This window comes from Peromyscus eremicus, chromosome 1 (genome assembly GCF_949786415.1).
Source record: "Peromyscus eremicus chromosome 1, PerEre_H2_v1, whole genome shotgun sequence".
In the NCBI taxonomy this organism is placed as follows: Eukaryota; Metazoa; Chordata; class Mammalia; order Rodentia; family Cricetidae; genus Peromyscus; species Peromyscus eremicus.
This window is the reverse complement of record NC_081416.1, coordinates 34,142,283-34,159,996: the sequence shown is the minus strand read 5'-3', so window position 1 is coordinate 34,159,996 and position 17,714 is coordinate 34,142,283.

Genomic DNA, 17,714 nt, shown 5'->3' with positions numbered 1-17,714 from the left:
TGGATCTTAGAAACTAAAGTTCTATACCTGTTTCATTTAACACTGTTATATGTATTATTATTTCATTTAACACTATATATATATATATATATATATATATATATATATATATATATATATATATATATATAGTGGAGGTGGATGTGCTCATGAGTGCAGGTGCTCTTGGGCAATTGTGATTAGTACCAGACTCTGGTCCTCTGCAAGTACACACTGTACTCTTAACTACTGGGCTGTCTCTCCAGCTTCACATCAAATGATTTTTAATGTATATATATATATATATATATATATATATATATATATATGAATTTTCTTGAATGTTTTATTAGTACATTTTTATACATATAATTCTTGTTATACCAAAATTTTATTGGTTATAAACGATGAATGTGTCAAGATGGCTGAGTGGTCTAAGGTACCAGACTCAAGCTCAGTTTCCACATAAATGATCTTGTTATAAATGTTGTTATATAAAATTTTTATTATATTGTATTAGTGGTTACTTCCATAGGCTCAAAATTACTAAAATAAAGGAATTAATGTTTAGAAAGCAAAGACCTCTTGATCTTAGCCCATGGGCCAAGAAGTGATGTAAAAAAAATTCACATGAACAACTATGGACTTACTTTGGGGAATAGTTTTATAGCAACAGGATCAGTTGGAAGCCAAGTGAATAGTCAAGCTGTCCCTTCAGGATTGCAGAATCAGGGCAAGAGCTGATGGGTTTTGGATATTTCCTCTCAGCCACAGTGAGGCCTGATGGTTAGGACTTCTTCAGTTCAATTGATGTCTTTATGCTAAAACAATTTGTCAGGACTGTCCTTATTTATATTGCAATCCAGATTGTTCCTGGCTTGCAATATTTACCATCTTTGCAACACTTCAAAATGCTGCATGTGCCCAGATGACTCGGCACAGTCAACAAAGAGAATCATTTTATTTTCCCAGCTGAAGGGCCATAGCTGAGCTGGAGCTTTCAGAATGAGAACATGTTCCTGGGAAGCAGGGAGAGAGGTGATCAGATCAAGGGAACTAGAGAACTAAATGTTCCTAAGAGAGAACAGAGCATCTTGAGGATTGAGAATGACAGTTTCACGTGTCAAAAACTGAAGATGACAGGAGGTATTGGTTACTTCCATTTAGTTAGTTAAGACAGCTCGTTCTGTAACTGATGGTTACTTCCATTTTCCCACATTCGACACATACCTCTGATTTAATACATACTCTTCACTGTTGTATTATTTTCCTGGTGTTTTTGATATGTTTCCATTTCTCTTGGGAACTGAGGAGTATATGTATCTATCTCCTCCTCTAGTCCTCACTCAAATGTAGGTGTAGACTCAAGTGTGAATCCAAATTCAGATTTATGTACAGATTAAGAAGCTAGCAAGAAAGAGTCCAAGGTGACACAGATCTGGAAAACCCACCATCATCTTTGTAGATTACCTGAATATCTCTGCTCATCTACAAGGCCACAAGAATGTCAGGCACCCTGAGGTGAGCTCTTTGGAAACAAAATTAGATTTCTTCTTCCATGGTTGTCTCTTGTGGGTTTATAGACTCTAAAAGAATCCCTCCAGGAGACAATCTCAAGCATACAGATAATGGAATGAATATTATACAAATGCAGAGGAAGCAACTATGGGATGGAATGAAGAATGTTCAAAATTCTCAACTCAACTAAGTGATACCTCGTCTATTACTTCAGCAAACATTTATCAAAAATCTGATATGTTATGAAACTCTAGTAGATAGTGTGGATATAAGGATGAACATCTAGAAAGGTCCTTGTTCTATTTTTTGAATTCACAGCATAGTACAGAATAGAAAATCAACATGCACAAAAAGGGTACAGTTTTAAGGGTTGTATGCTAGAGGATGGAGAGAGCTGTGGATGTGGATAGGGAGGGATGAGATGCTGTGTTCACTTGGGGATACCAGAGCCGGAGGACATCAGGAGAAAGTGATGGGAGAGGGCAGACGAAAGGAACAGAGGGAGCAGGGGAAGGGAGTTGAAATCTGGCCACATGCCAACATTTAGAGGTCATTAAGAAACACTTTAAGCAGGTTGGGAAAGAACAGAGAAGTAGCCAGTGAGGTTTGAGACATGGAGCTCAGTGGTTGGATGATTTATTGCCTGTGTAATTTGTAGTTCAATGCACAAGTTTTTTGAGAGTGAGAGGGAAGTTATTAATAATTTGCCAAGACAGTGTGCGAACTGGGACTCTCATGGCAAACAAGAACATATGGTCACCCCCCACCATTGTTGACCTTGATAAGACTGGTTTCACTGGAGGTGGAGTGATGGCAATCTGATTCGTGTAGGCTGAGGGTAGACTAAAAGGTGAAGAAAAGAGGAAACACTTCTTGAAAAGAAATTTCACAATGAAGAAAAGAGAAAAAAATACAGGACACAGCTAGAGAGGACACAAAAGCACAGGAGCCATTGTTTTAAATAGATTTTAAGCATCATTGTGCACTGGGGTGAAAGATCAAGGATTGGAGAGTCTCTGGACAACAGAGGGAGAGGAGCAGAGCCACAGAAGGTTTTGTGAGTGGGATTCTGTGATCGCTGGAGTGCTTCCAGCAAGGGGAGGGAGGGTGTGTGGACATGGGTGGGCACAGTTGCTACATTTGGCAGGGAGAAAATGAAGTTGCTTCTTAGCCAAAGCAAAAGAGTCTACTTTCCGTGGAAACCCTTCTTTCCCTCCCATGAGGAGTCACAGCTCACCACTTGGGGGCAATTTTCTTTACAGGCATTAAGATATGTGTGAGCTATGGCTTCTGTCCCAACGTGGAGCCTTTTATGCTTCAGCAGCCAATGTAGAAATCCTCCCAGGTCCAATTTAGATAGGGCGAAGACAATGAATATTATGCTGGTCAGCAATTTCCTACCACAGAGGCTTTGGATGAATGTGGACATCCACAGTTGTAGCTGTCTTTTCAGAATTAAAATTAAGAAATAAAGAAAAGAGCCCAGGACACATGGAGATCCAGGTGAAAACAAGTCTTTGATCAGAGCCACAGAATGTAATTTCTAATGGAAGCTTTAACACTCAAGAATTCTGGGACCCTGGGGAACGTGTGGGGCCTTCGCTGCTTTGTGTGAAAAAAAAGAAATAGATATCCAGCAGAACAAACATTGTGGAGTCACATGCATGTGGAGTCACACACGCACGCACGCACGCACGCGCGCGCAGAGTCTCTCTCTCTCTCTCTCTTTCTCTCTCTCTCTCTCTCTTTCATAGGAATTCTAGGACAATGTAAGTTTATTGTAGGGATGAAGAAACTAAAGCAAGTGAAAGAGTATTTCCAGTGATTTAATGTCTAGGGCTAAGGTAGTTCTTTTGACTTGGTGAAGAAAATCAGAATTAAACAGCTTAGATTCCAAGTAGCATTCTTTCCAGAGTTGAACCCTCTTAAATCTGCTCCAAGGCAGGGATAACAACAAAGTCTATTTTCTCCTACTTTTCTGAGACAAACTTTTCTTTCCCCAGTCAGCCAGGTAAAGTTGCTTAAAGAGAATTTACTCATCTGGCAGTGGTACCTGAGCAGCCCTCTCCAGATGTGCCTTTGGCTATTGCAGACATTGGCTCAGTCACAGTGTGGATCCCGTTGGCATCCTGCAGTTAAGTCATGGCTGGGAAGGTGCTGCCAGAGGACTAAGACCACCACCTAGGACTTCCTGCAGCATGCTCCTCCCCTACCATCTACAGTGCCTTCCTGGGTAACCTGTGAGCAAGATCTGCGGTCTCTAAATTGGTTCTCTTCATTGTTATAACTGAGTTCTTAAGAAGAGGCTTTTCAAGAATGGCATAGAAATACCAATTTATGAGTGCAATGTTGCAAGATTGAAGAACTAGCTACTATTCTTAGTGACTGATCATCTGGATCATGCTGATAGTGACCAGGTTCACCCTTGGTATGTGATACCTGTTGCATCCACACTTACTCCTTGTTAGTGGGGTGAAAACAAAAACACGTGTACCAAAACCAGTTTATCTTGTACCCATAAAGCCAGGTACAGAGAAATGTCTACCATGTGACTATTTCCCAGCAATATCATTGGTTTTAAAGTTGAAACATGTTTATTAAATTTTCCTCGATCAACACAACATAAACTTGGAAAGAATACAGTCCCTGAAAGATGCAGGGTTCCATGTTCAGCTCTCAATTAAGATTTATTCTTAGACACTTAAAACCTGATACAAGTGGAGATGTTTCCTACATTTCCTGCCATTCAAATTTTCTATATAAGATGGAGAGATAAAAATCAGCATGATGGAAGCCATAATGTATTATGGAGCTAACTAGTTTTGATGGCTCATAGGATCTGTGGTCTCTCATTTTTAGAGGCCTCTTTACTACTTATTCTATGTATTAAAATGCACTTACATTACTAATTAAATATAACATACGTAGAAGAATTGAGTTGAATTCCCCTTAATTTGTTGACCTCATGTCACAGTGTAGACACATGGAGTCAGCGCCTTGTTAATTTCAGCCATGTTATCTTTGTTGTATACTATTGAATTAATGAAGTATTTGTTTCAAACATTTTTTTAGAAGTTCAATTAAACACTCATGGGTTTTAATTTTGCTATTTCCATTTCTAGTTTTGGAGTCTATGAGTTTTCTCTTTTTTCTTTTATATGCTCTTGAAAAACTCATGGCCTGGATTTAGGCAAGAACCTAAGGTTTGAAGGATGTGTGAAACTCTGGCTTTCTAAAACTTCAGAGAGCTTGCAGCAGAATAGAAATGTTCCTTTCTGACACCCAAACTTGGGGTTGTCAGGTTCAGCTTAACCCTTGTTTTTTAAAGATTTATTTAGTTTCATTTTGTGCATATTAGTGTTTGCCTGCATGTATATATGTACATGTACATGCCTGGTATCCACAGAGACCAGGGAGAGTGTCAGATTTCCCAGAATTAGAGTTATAGATGTTTGTGAGCCACCATGTGGGAGCTAGGAACTAAAGCCAGGTCCTCTGCAAGAGCAGCAAGTTCTCTTAGCCACTGAGCCACCTCTCTACACTTTTTTAAATGTAACTTTTTCATCCATAATCTGAGCTTTCTTCTTCAACCATGTTTTCACAGATGTCTATCATGTCAAATACAAATTTTATAATTAATTTTTATTTTGCCCTATTATCTGAAGGTCTTGCCTTCACTAGAGAAGCAGGTTACCAGACTTGCTGAAAATATAATCAACCAAACAATTAAAGACAACTTAATTAATCAATGAAATAATTAAACAAAATCTCGGTTCTTTTGTAATAATTTCCTATGCATGTTTGCTGTTTGCATATAAATACTCGGCTCTAGCTACACTGTCTCCTAATTTTCCAACAAAACCACTCTTCTTCCTCTTCTTGGAGTACAGGAATACTTCCCGACCCTTGTTTGTCCTTTAATTTAGCCTTTTAACAGATATATGAAGTACCTGCAGGGTGTTAGACTTAGAGTCACTGCACACTCAACAGTGCATAAAGTAGCCCTCGCTCTTATGGCACCCTTGCTCTGGGGAAGGCAAATGACAGAACGCATGAGCTGGGAGGGAATACCCCTGGTTTCTTGGAAAAGCTACGAGTATGGATGACAGTGAGGAGTGGGAAGCCAGAGTGGTCATTAGGCCTGGAGGAAGGGGGAGGTGGTGCAGGGAAAGCTTACTTCCAGTAGAAATGTGAATAAAAACATCAGGTAAGAAATAGTTTTGAAAATGTTATTGAATCCATAGTTGTTAAATTTAAGATGATAAATCCTAATAACATAATTTAAACTCAAGTGATATGCATTTTAATGTGCTTACATTTTAGTATTTTTTTTCAGCTAGCTTATTCTGGGAGATAGTTGTTTTTAAAAGCATGTGCTTTTAGCTGGGCCTAGTGATGCACGACTGTGATTTTAGGCAGGAGGATCTTTGGGGTCCAGAAATCCAGGGCCATCTGGTATCTAAGGGCATGACTCCTTGCTTACTTCAGGCTCTAATAGGAATTAGCAGAGCTCTCTCTCGGATCTGATTTTTATTTTCAATTCTGACCTTTTGTTCATCACACATTTTGTTCATTAGTTTTTATTTTTTGATAAAATTTCATTTAGCTGTTAGTGATTTTGATGCCTACATTTTCCAACCATTTCTTACATTTTACATGCAAGGTGAATAAGCCTTTGCATACTTCTCCCTCTTCTAACCCTAGACAATGATGTAGCTGAAGAAATGTAGCCAAATTCAATGTCTGTCTTCCTAGTTGATGTGGGAACGGAGAGCTGTCTCAGCCACAGTAGCAAAGGGGATGGCTAGGAGGAAATGAAAGTAATATCCACAGTCAAGAATGGGCAAAGGTTGAGAGAAACCAGATGTGCAGCAATGTTCTCTGGCACGAATTCACTCTACATTCTTCTCTTCACCATGGATCCCAAGAGTGACCACTTCTTCCAGGAAGCCTTTCCAGGCCATTTCACACAGGGCAGAACCTCCCTTCTCCAAGTTTGCTTCAACTTCTCATTGGTGATCTCTGCTGACAATGACTGTGTCACAAATGTCATTGTTTCTCTGATTATAAGCACAGGAGATGCTCAGTAAACACTTGTTGAAAGGACCAAAACCATCAGTGATGTTTAACATTGCTCTAGGGAGTACCTGCAATAATCAAGCCCACAAATAAAGAATTTGAATCTTCTTCCGTGGATATAATTTTTAAGGTTAGGACATTCATCTATCTGTCCAACATGGCACAAATGACTTCTTAGGGCCCTTTCCAATGACATGATTAACCACCCCTTTCTGGGAACAGTTTTATATATGTTGCTGCTAATAGCAAGAGAACTTCTCCTGGGGCCATTTTCCCTTTTATGTGATTACACTGATATTTTAGAGTAAATGAAATTACTGCAGCCCAGCTGGGAAGTTCTTTTGAATTTATGAAATGCAGAGATTGCTATAAGGACTCTAAAGTTGAGGAAGGTCTCTTATCCAATCATCAATAGATAATTTTGGTTATTATAACCCTCCTTACAAAAGTTCCACTGTGGTTACCAAAGTCCAAAATTTGACATCATTGTTGCCCTTGACAACTGCATCCAGACAGCTTCTCTGGGAAATACTCGGGTTATAGTAAAAGATAATTACAATTGTAAAAAAAATCTTAACTTAATATGTCTGAGTGTGATTTTGTTAGAATTCCTTTTGTGGTGCTCTCTTGATCCATTCTACTAGAAATTACTATTATTATTCATTATTATCATCATAACTGTTATTTTGGACAAGGGGCTTGCAGTAAAGATCCTTACATAGGGATTAGATCAGTCCCTCACATTCTCTTTCTATTCCCCCATTGTCCTTCAATGATGGACACAATACTGAAGGCGGAGAGCACCCACCTGATAGGCCCTATGTTAGCCACATCTAGGCTCCTCAAATAAAATTGTTAATATGTTCATGCTACTTGTTCTCAATCCTTTCTGATTCAGAGCTGATTGTACCGTCAGCCTGAGCAGAATTCATTATATAGAAGAGGAGTGCTTTGTACAGAATTGTGTGGCATTGACTTTGTAAGAGAAAGGAGGGCTTGCAGGACTCCAAGCAGGAAAGCTGGGATCGTTACTGTGTATTTGATCAAATTGGCATCTGCTTTTCAGGAAAGCTGGGGCCCCTTGTTTAGGAGGAACTGGAACAAAACCTTCACGCACTGTGCTGGTTCCAGGGCTTTCAGCAATTCCTTGCTGGAGAGGCAATGTCAAACTCACCAATTGGGCTGTGTGCAAGCAGGGAAGGAAGGATACTGCCTTTGTCTCTGATATCATCTTTCTCTACCTGGCATCTCCACACATGATGGTGAAGATGCTCTAAACACAGCCACTGGGACCATCATCAAAAGTGACTGATGCACAGTAGCCTATGCTACTGTTCTGTGGGAAAGAGACCCAAAGCCACTTGCTGCTGCTGCTGCTGCTGATGATGATGATGATGATGATGATGCCGGTGGTGGTGGTGGTGGTGGTGGTGTGTGTGTGTTGGGGAGTCCAGTGTGCTGCTTCTCTGGAGATGGCTGTGGCTAACGGACTCAAAGCAGAATCACTGTGCTCCACATCAGGGAGAAGGGCAGAGCACAGGGACATGGAGCTAGACAAAGTGCCGGGCTGTCCTTCCCTGGAGCTTACAGTTCATCAGAATCAAACAGAGAAAAACTGAGATAAGAATAAAGAAAACTATCTTTCCAGTACATGTCCCTCCCTTCCAAACAGGCCTGAAGACACCTATGGCTAAAGTGATGTCAGTGTTAACAATCAACTTGACAAAATATACAATCACCTGGGAGAGGGGCCTCTGGGCATGCATGTGGGGAATTGTCTTGATTACATTAATTGATATGGGAAGACCCATCTTAATTAAACAAGGTCTAGGCTATAGAACCAAAGCAAGCAAGTTGAGAATGAGCGTGTGAGCTTTCATGGCTCTCTTGTTCTGACCACAGATAGGATTTGTTTTCAAAAAAAGACAAGTGACAAATGAGTCTCCTCCCGTAGGAATGCTGCTTGGTATGTTAATATGATCACTGATCACGAGGGAGATGAAAGGGGCACAATGAAGGTGCGGGTCGCCTTTTCATTGGTTCATCAATGAGGGGAGTAACATTTTTCAGACCATCATTTACAAACAAGGGGGACTACTTCCTTCTTGTGGTGCTGTTCACCAGGCAGGGCCTGCAGTCACAGCACACTTCCAAGTCTAACTTGTGTTAGCAACAACTGCATCCTCCTCCTACGTGCTGGACAACCAACAAGGCAGTGCATCACGCTCTGGTTCAGAGTGTTGGCTGATTCTTGTGCTGTAACTCCCTGCTCTGTGGCTTATATAAGCTAATCATGTGTCATTGCTGAGGGCAGAACTGGAAATACAAAGTGCCACACCTCTCCTCTATGAAGAGATGACACACTCAAAGCTTAGCCTCATATAAGTGTAAGGTAGTAAATTAATTAGGAAGAGATAAATTTGAAGTATACAATATGCTTTTCTTATAATTTAGTAACTGGACATTTGTACAGTTTAACTCTTAATTGTCTCATTCTAACCACCAAATATGCAAAACCCTTGAAATGTAAACTTGTGGTTTCTCTGAGTGACTATAAACCCCCTTTCTGTACCACTGTAAATAAGAGTATAACTGAGATAACGGAATGGAGGACTGCATTATAGTATACAATGCTTTTCTGCCTGATAGCTTTCTTCCATTTCTTCTTCCTAACAAAATCCAGTTTTACTAGGTGCATGAAATGCCAAATTAATAAATGATATTTCTTCATCTTCTATTTATATAGGAGTACCCTATAAAAGAGTGTTGAGTAAGACAAATTAATAACATTAAGTGGGACTTCCATAAAATCTTCCTAAAGTGGGTAGGAGGAAACAGATGTGTGCCTTCTGTGATTTACCCATCCATTTGTATCTGTCAGTTTAGACTACAGTAGGCTGCAGGGACAATTTAATCCCAGCATCTCAAGTCTAAACAGAAGCACACTCCTCACTTGTGTGCATGGCAGGCTGTATGGGTTGCTCTGATCCATGTGTCACTGAGGGACACAGTGTGACAAGTCCATCCTTCAGCTGTAATATGTGGAATGCAAGGGTTCACTTCTTGTCAAGGCTGTTCTTTCTTTTACACTTCAGCACAGAATGGAGGCACTTCATTCCCACACAACCCATTAGTTGAAATTATTCAAATAGCTATGTGAATTGAAGGGTGGACTAGGACCCTACCTTCATTATGTAGGAAAAACAAACATCTAATTTGTGTAAGGTCATTATTTTTAGATTTCTTTTATAATCAAATGCAATTCCTAAGGGACAAATGGGCACTAAATTTTCTAAGTGTGCTGTGTAAAGCCAGTGGCATGCAGGTTGTACTGTAGTCAAAGTCTGCTAGAGGTGTATACAAAGACAGTAAGTGGAGCCAACTTGAAGAATGTGGAACAAACCTACCCTGTATTATAATGTAGCATAACTCTAGCGTACAGTTGGCCTTCTGTATCCTTGGGACCCACTTTGTGGATTCAATTAGATTGAAAATACACTTTAGAGAACTTACATCTGTATTGAATGTGTATAGCCTTTTCTGGTATTATTCCCTAAACAATGCAGTATAAGATAATTTTTGAATGTTTATATTGTATTAGTTATTACAAGTAATGTAGAGATGATTTTTAAAATTATACAGGGGCATGTCAAGGCTTTATAAGGGACTGAAGCATCCTAGATGCAGGCATCCTTGGAGTTCCTGGAATACTAATTATGGATAGTTGCAGACCACTGAGCTCTTAGAGAAGAGGGAGGGAGAGCTGGGTGTGGTGGCACACCTGTAATGCCAGCACATGGGAGGACAAGGCGAGAGGACTGTCTTTGGTTCAAAGCTAATGTGGACTACACAGGGAGACTCTGTCTTAAAAACAACCAAAGAAAAATAAAGTAAGTCATGAGTATTACCATGTTTACATAAGAATTCATTTTAAACACTAAAATAGTTTTCTCTTTTGCCTTCTGGAGTATAAAACATTTACCCTAACCTGTCCTGTGAATCCATCTCTGAGAGGAGATTTGAAATTAAAGCCAAGGCAACATTCAGCCCTTGACATTTGGAATCCAATTGTACAACAAGACAATACCCTGCCAGTCAGGTTATTTTTTCTTGATATAGGATTTTTTTCAAATTCCTCCATGCTTATTTAGCATACCAAGGCCATGCTTGACTGTAAGACTGGTGTGGAGTTAGAACACACAAAGATATGCTATAGAATTAATAATAGAAAACTCACCCATCTAACCCCTGGCAACATGAAGAAAAGCAGGAAGGAAAAGAGAGAAAGGTTTATACCTAGACAGGAGTGTTCTTTGCCATCCATGGGGTTAGTCTAAGAAACAGGAAGCACACAGGAAGTGTGTAGGAAGCACACAGGAAGTGTGTAGGAAGCACACAGGAAGTGTGTAGGAAGCACATAAGAAGTATGCAGGAAGCACACAGGAAGTGTGTAGGAAGCACATAGGAAGTGTGTAGGAAGTATGTAAGAAGCACATAGGAAGTATGCAGGAAGCACACAGGAAGTGTGTAGGAAGCACACAGGAAGTGTGTAGGAAGCACATAAGAAGTATGCAGGAAGCACACAGGAAGTGTGTGGGAAGCACACTTCGTGCAGGAAGCATGCAGAAGGCCCACAGGCAGCAAGCAGCCTGAAGTGTTCAGGAGGCACGCAGGAAGCGTGTTTTACAATCAATAAGGCCATGTTTAACAGTGCACAAGTTAACAGCCCTGCAGCTTAGCACTGCCAGACGGTTCTTGATTCTTACACTCTACAGGCAGATGCTGAGTGACAGCATCTGGGCATTCCATGGGTCAGCCTGGTAGAGGGGACTGCTGAGGTCAAGAGCACAGTGAGAGGCTGAGTGGGGCCTGAGCGCTCAGGAGCTGGGTGGCAGGACATGAGGAGCACAGGAGCAACGGTGGAGGTAAGGAATGGATCTGAAGGAAGCCCCATAAGGCAGTGGAGAAAAGACTGTAGGAGCAGGTCTAGAACCGCTTCCTGGAGTCCTGAGTTTGCCTGGGTACCTCTGAGGGTGCCTCTCCCTTACCCAGCATCACCTTCCACAAAGATGCTTTTCCTGCCCCTAAACACAAAAGTGCCATCTAAAATGGAAGAGCTTGGGAAAGCACAGCCTCTGAGGCCAGACTAAACTAAACACCAGAGACTAAACTTAGTTCAACAGAGTATTTAAATTATACAGCTATATTTAATAGAGGCCAGATTACATAGTTTTTCTATGTTCCTCCTATCCGGCTGGCATAATGTATCTAGTGCTCTTCAGGAAATCATAGGTTATGGTAGAGTCAAAGAACTCATGTTCTGGGTAGTGATATTAAATTTTGTGATCTCACTATAGAATATTTCTGTCAGCCCCTTTCCCCCTTTTCTCATACACGGAGCTTTTATTTAATTAGCTTGCCAAGTAAAAGGTTTATTATGGCATTTTTACATATGCTCTGTTCTTTATAATGCTCGTTAATCCTCCTCATTCCTCTGCATATACTCCTGACGGTCCCCTCCTTCCCCTGAATGGCCCCCTTCTGCTTTCATATTGTACATTTAATTACCCTGTCTCTCTTTATTAAGACCTGTGTCTTCACTCTCATAGTCAATTCCTTTTCTAGTCTCATGACCTATACCCACACATGCATACATGCATATACACTATGTATGTTAAAATCTAGGAGTGCATATAAGAGAAAACATTGGTATTTATCTTTGAGTCTGGTCTACATCCCTTAATATAATTTCTAGTTTCATCCATTTTCCTGCAAATGTCATGATTTCAGTTTTCTTAAAAGCTGATTCAAATTCCATTGTGTGTATCCACTATATTTTCTGCATTTGTTCCTTTATTTATAGGCATCTAGGCTGGTTCCATTTTCTAGCTATTGTGAAAGGGAATTATACATGGACGAACAAGTATCTCTGTGGATATTGACTTAGTGTGCTGTGGATATGCATCCAAGGGTGATACAGCTATGTCAGATGGCTCTATTTTTAGTGTTTTGGGGTTTTCTTTTTAGATTATTTGATTCTTATTTACATGTACCTGTGTGTAACTGTGTGTGTATGTACACATGTGCATAAGTGACCCTGGAGGCCAGAGGAGGACATTAGATCCCATAGAGTTGCAAGCATTGTGAATCTACTAAACAGAGTATTGGTCATTGAACTCTAGCCCTAGGTAAGAGCAACAAGCCTTCTTAACCATTGACCTGTCTCTCTACCCCCCCTATTTTTAATTGTTTTTGAGAAACCCTTTGCAATCTGCAGATTGGTAAATTGTCATCTGCTGTTTGAGCTCACTGAAAACGGACTATTGGAGCAGTGTTGCCCCTCACATCAGTTCCCTCCTCCCAACATATTTCTTTCAAAGTGCCCTCCAAGGCCCTTTGTCCAGGAATGGGCTGCCCATCCCACTAACCCTGTTACAGGGAGAGGGAATACCGGCAAAACAGACCAAGAGTGAAATATTACATCCTTGAGAATACCTGGAAAGTGAATCATCTCCAACCAAAGTTAGTATTGCTTGTCCCATGGTATAAGAATGTCTGTGGTGATGACGAGAAACCAGAAGTTCAGAAGTGCAAGCACAGAAATATGTTTGTTTGGTTTTTGAGACAGGGTTCCTTGGTGTAGCCCTGGCTGTCCTGGAACTCACAGAGATCCACCTGCCTCAACCTTCTGGGTGCTGGAATTAAGGTGTGCACCACCACCACCTGGAAATCTTAACCATGGAGAGAACGTTTAGTAGTTGGGAACTCCCACTGTATCTCAACTTCCCTAGTCAGTTCTGCTGCGTGTTTGTAAATCAAAAGCCCCTGAATTGATGATGTCATCTTTGCTCTCTCTGTCCTGATTCTGTGATGTTTCTGTTATCTACTTCTTCTTCATCCTGATTCCATGATGTTTCTGTTATCTACTTCTTCTCCGTCCTGATTCCATGATGTTTCTGTTATCTACTTCTTCTCCATCCTGATTCCATGATGTTTCTGTTATCTACTTCTTCTCCGTCCTGATTCCGTGATGTTTCTGTTACCTACTTCTTCTCTATACCTACTACTTGCTATCGATGCTTTAACTTTTGCTTGCTATATACTTAGTAAGTTCCTTCATTTGAAACAGAAAGTACAGCTGTCATAGACCATTCTCCTGACCAGAGAGGGTATCCCCATACTGGTTTCCATAGTGGCTGAACCATTTTACTTTCCTACCTGCATAAGCTTCTCTTGATAAGATTGGTTTGCACAATAGGCTGTGGGTGCCGCCCAGAGTGCCAAGTTGTCCTCTCATAGGAGTGAGTTGTTCCCTAGTAAAGAGGTTCACTTGTACCCCATACACCAGCCTTTCACTGCTGTCTGATTATCACTCGATTGTCTATGATATACCAACTAACAGACACAATATTGTTTGCCAGTAATGAATGGAGGAGGGACCTTTCCTATCTCCAACACGTATGCAGAGAAAGAAAGAAGAGGAAGCAGGGAGCAAGGGAGGGGAGACGTAGGGTTTGTCAGCAAGTTTACAGGGCCTAGTATAAAATAAAAATGCAGAATTCTTTCTTCAAAGATTATGAAGAATTTTAATGCAGCAACAGCAAAATATCATACTAAGGGCAGAGAGGTCTTTGTAAGTGCAGGGTCCTATGCAGGCTGTTCATCTACCTGTGGTGTGTGTGTGTGTGTGTGTGTGTGTGTGTGTGTGTGTGTATGTTTGGGGAGGTGTGGGCGGTGTAGGCTTGCTGGAGGAAGTGCATCACCAGGGGCAGGCCTTGAGGTTATCCAGCCTTGTTCTTCTTCCAGTTCATCCTCTCTGCTTCGTGTTTGCAGTGGAGGATGTGAGCTCTCTGCTTCCTAGTCCAGCCCCTCTGCCTGCTGCTTGTTGTCATACCTCTCTCCTATGATGGACTCATCCCTCTGGAACCACCAGCCAGAATAAACTCTCTTCTTTGGTTATGGTTTTTCACAGCAATGCCAAGTAACTAGTACACATAGTGTGTTTTGTATTCCTCAACCAGATTCTCCGGAGTTGAGATGGATCTACGTATGAGGACTTGACCATCATTCACTAGGATGGTGGTGAAGGACAGGTGAACACTGACTCAAATTTCCAATCAGGAGTGGGGGGCACATTACTTATTTTCTCTGTATCCCACCTTTCTAATATGCAAAATTAATTTTTAAGGATTATTAAGATGACTTTTCAATAATTTGGTTTATACTTGCAAAATGCTAGATGTTGTGTTATATAATAAACACAATCAAAAATCAAACTTCTGGAGGCTTTACTGTGTGAGAAATGACACATAATTCCATTTCCTTTTTTCAGAACTGAAGAGAACTGTAAACTTTTTTCAGGAGACCACTTGTGACCACAGGGCTGTTTGTGCCAAGAGGGGCCTGGCAAGGAGGAGTCTCCTGTGTTAATGGATGCAAACAAAGATTCCTTCTTTGGAATGCAAAGGAGACTTGGGGCTGTTCGCTTGCTTCTTCACTGACAGTTCCTGTTTTGATAACTATAAAGTAAATAAGTCAAAACAACAACAACAAAAAGCCAACCACAAGAAGCCAGTAAATTCTTTCAGTTGTCATGGCTGGTTAAAGGACTGGTGTGTTGTAAAGACCAAAACAAGAAACATACAAATCCTTAAGATATCTGATGTGATTATGGTGAGGCAGGACTAAGGGGTCACACTGCCCAGCAGCTTGTGTGCTGGCAGAGCTGGGTCCTGTACCTTCTAGATGGGAAAGAAGACAGTCAGCGGCAGGATGAAGGGAGGAAGGGGAAAGACAGAATGGCTCGTGCATTTGCTGGTTTTTCACGGTGTCCTGACGATGGTGCATTTGCTGGGTATTTGTGCACTGTCCTGAAGATGGTGCATTTGCTGGGTATTTGTGCACTGTCCTGAAGATGGTGCATTTGCTGGGTATTTGCATGGTGTCCTGAAGATGTGCATTTGCTGGGCATTTGCACACTGTCCTGACAATGGCCTTTGCATTGCTTTACTGAAGTCATTAATTTTCTTTTTATCATCACAGCATCTGGTATCCTTAATTTGTCTCCTCCCTCATTTTGCCTCAGCTCTTCAAACTTTAAAGGATTTCTTTTTTAATTTATTTAACTTTATTTTATGTGCATTGGGGTAAAGGTGTTAGATCCCAGGAACTGGAGTTACAGACAGCTGTAAGCTGCCATGTGGGTGCTGGGAATTGAACCTGGGTCCTCTGGAAGAACAACTAGTGCAGCTCTCAGACATTTGGTCTTTCCAGAGCCTTCTGCACACACACACACACACACACACACACACACACACACACACACACAGCATAGGATATTGTGGTTTTGAAGTTTTTATTTTCTTCCTAAAAATTATACTTAAATGAATATGCAACTGTGTATCCACCCCTCCATTGATCAATATTTAATGTCAGCAGTAAGAAAAGACAGATAAGGGGATGGGCAATTTAAGACAGTACAGACCTTTATTTGGAGGATGGGGACTTTCAGAGGATACTCTGTAAGAACCAGAGCCCCACTGTCGCTTACAAGATGGGGTTGTTGTAGAGCAGGAAGTGGGGGAAGGGGTTGAATATTTCTCTTCTTGGCCTGCAGTTGGCCATTACCAGGAGTGACCACACTCTGTTGAATAATGTTAGGTAATTGATAAACATCTTTCCTGGCTGACCATTGCTTGGGGTCCACAAAGCAGGACAGTTAAGAATCCAGAGGAACAAATCAATGAACTTCTAGAAAGCAAATTGTTGGAATTACTAGATTTGTCACTGTTCAGCCAAAATGGAGGGGTTTTCAAAATGGCGTGGCTCTGGCTAACAAGTACATCTCTTCAAATCTCTTGAACCACTAGACTTCTGATCTAAGAGAAGCCTAGAGCCTGGTGAGGTTAACATCACTCCTTACCTCTTCAACAGAAAGTGTCACAGAGGTGTGGGGAGTGGGTCATCTGACATAACAGCTACTGCTCTCCAGAGGTGGAATATCAACCAAGAAGGTTTCATTTCCCTTTCTCCATGAAAAATGTTGATGGACACACAGTGAATGGAGCATCCATGGGAGATGTATAGGGTTAGCAATGAAATATGAACAACATGAAGTAAGGCTGGTCCAAATCATGTCTAACCATTACACTTCAAAAGAAGCAGCCATGGCAGAGGGAACTCAGGAAGCCACACAACCCTCACAGATCTTTGCTCCATAACAACTCTTTCTGCAGAGACAGTGAGGATGGGAGATCAGAAAGCTCACACATGCCAGGGTTCTAGAATGAGCAGCTTGGGGATGGTGTGTATCTCTAATCACAGATCTCTCTTTAATCAAATCCTCTCTTTAAAAAGTAAAAAGAACACCCCTTCTTTTGACATGAGCTCTGAAATGCATAAGAAGTACCTTGTAAAAATTTATAGCCTTTTTGAAGGGTTGTTTTTTTAATACTTCCAATTACAGATTTACAGCAGAGTTCTTCCTAGGCCTGACTCGTGTGTTTAATATTCAAATGACTCTTGTAGGGAGCCATCTGTTATATGACCAGGCATGGAAATTCTTTCCACAGCTTTACATCAGCCTATGCTGATGTTTGTCATGCTTCAGATGTCCTCAGGCACTTGTGTTTCCATTTAGGGGAACAAGGTGAAGGACTTGAAGGCAGGACACGATGTCTTCCTGATTATTCAGTGGCTGCTACTGAAAACACCGTGTTCAGCATATGGCTTGCTAAATTGTCTTTCCCCCCAACTACCCTCAATGTTTTCTTTTACTGTGATAAAACAATATTCTGAGAAAAGGACATTTTGTTAATCTTTGAATCTCTTCTAAGAATATGCTTTGCTCATTGCATTAATCAACACATTTTTTCCAACAGTGCTTTATCTTTAAATATATGTATGTATATATGTATATGTGTGTATGTGTGTTCAGCTCACTGTCCCCTGAGTACCATTTCTCCAACTGCTGTTATATTTAAACTGAATCTATTTTACTAAATAGGTTTCATCCTATGTACTCATCCTGGTTGGAATCTGCCTGCAAAGTGTAATGGGGAGGATTTGAGAGTCTGCGATCAGGCTCACTAAGGAGCAGAAAGGTTGATTACTCATATCTGATAGGTGGAGTGGAGAGT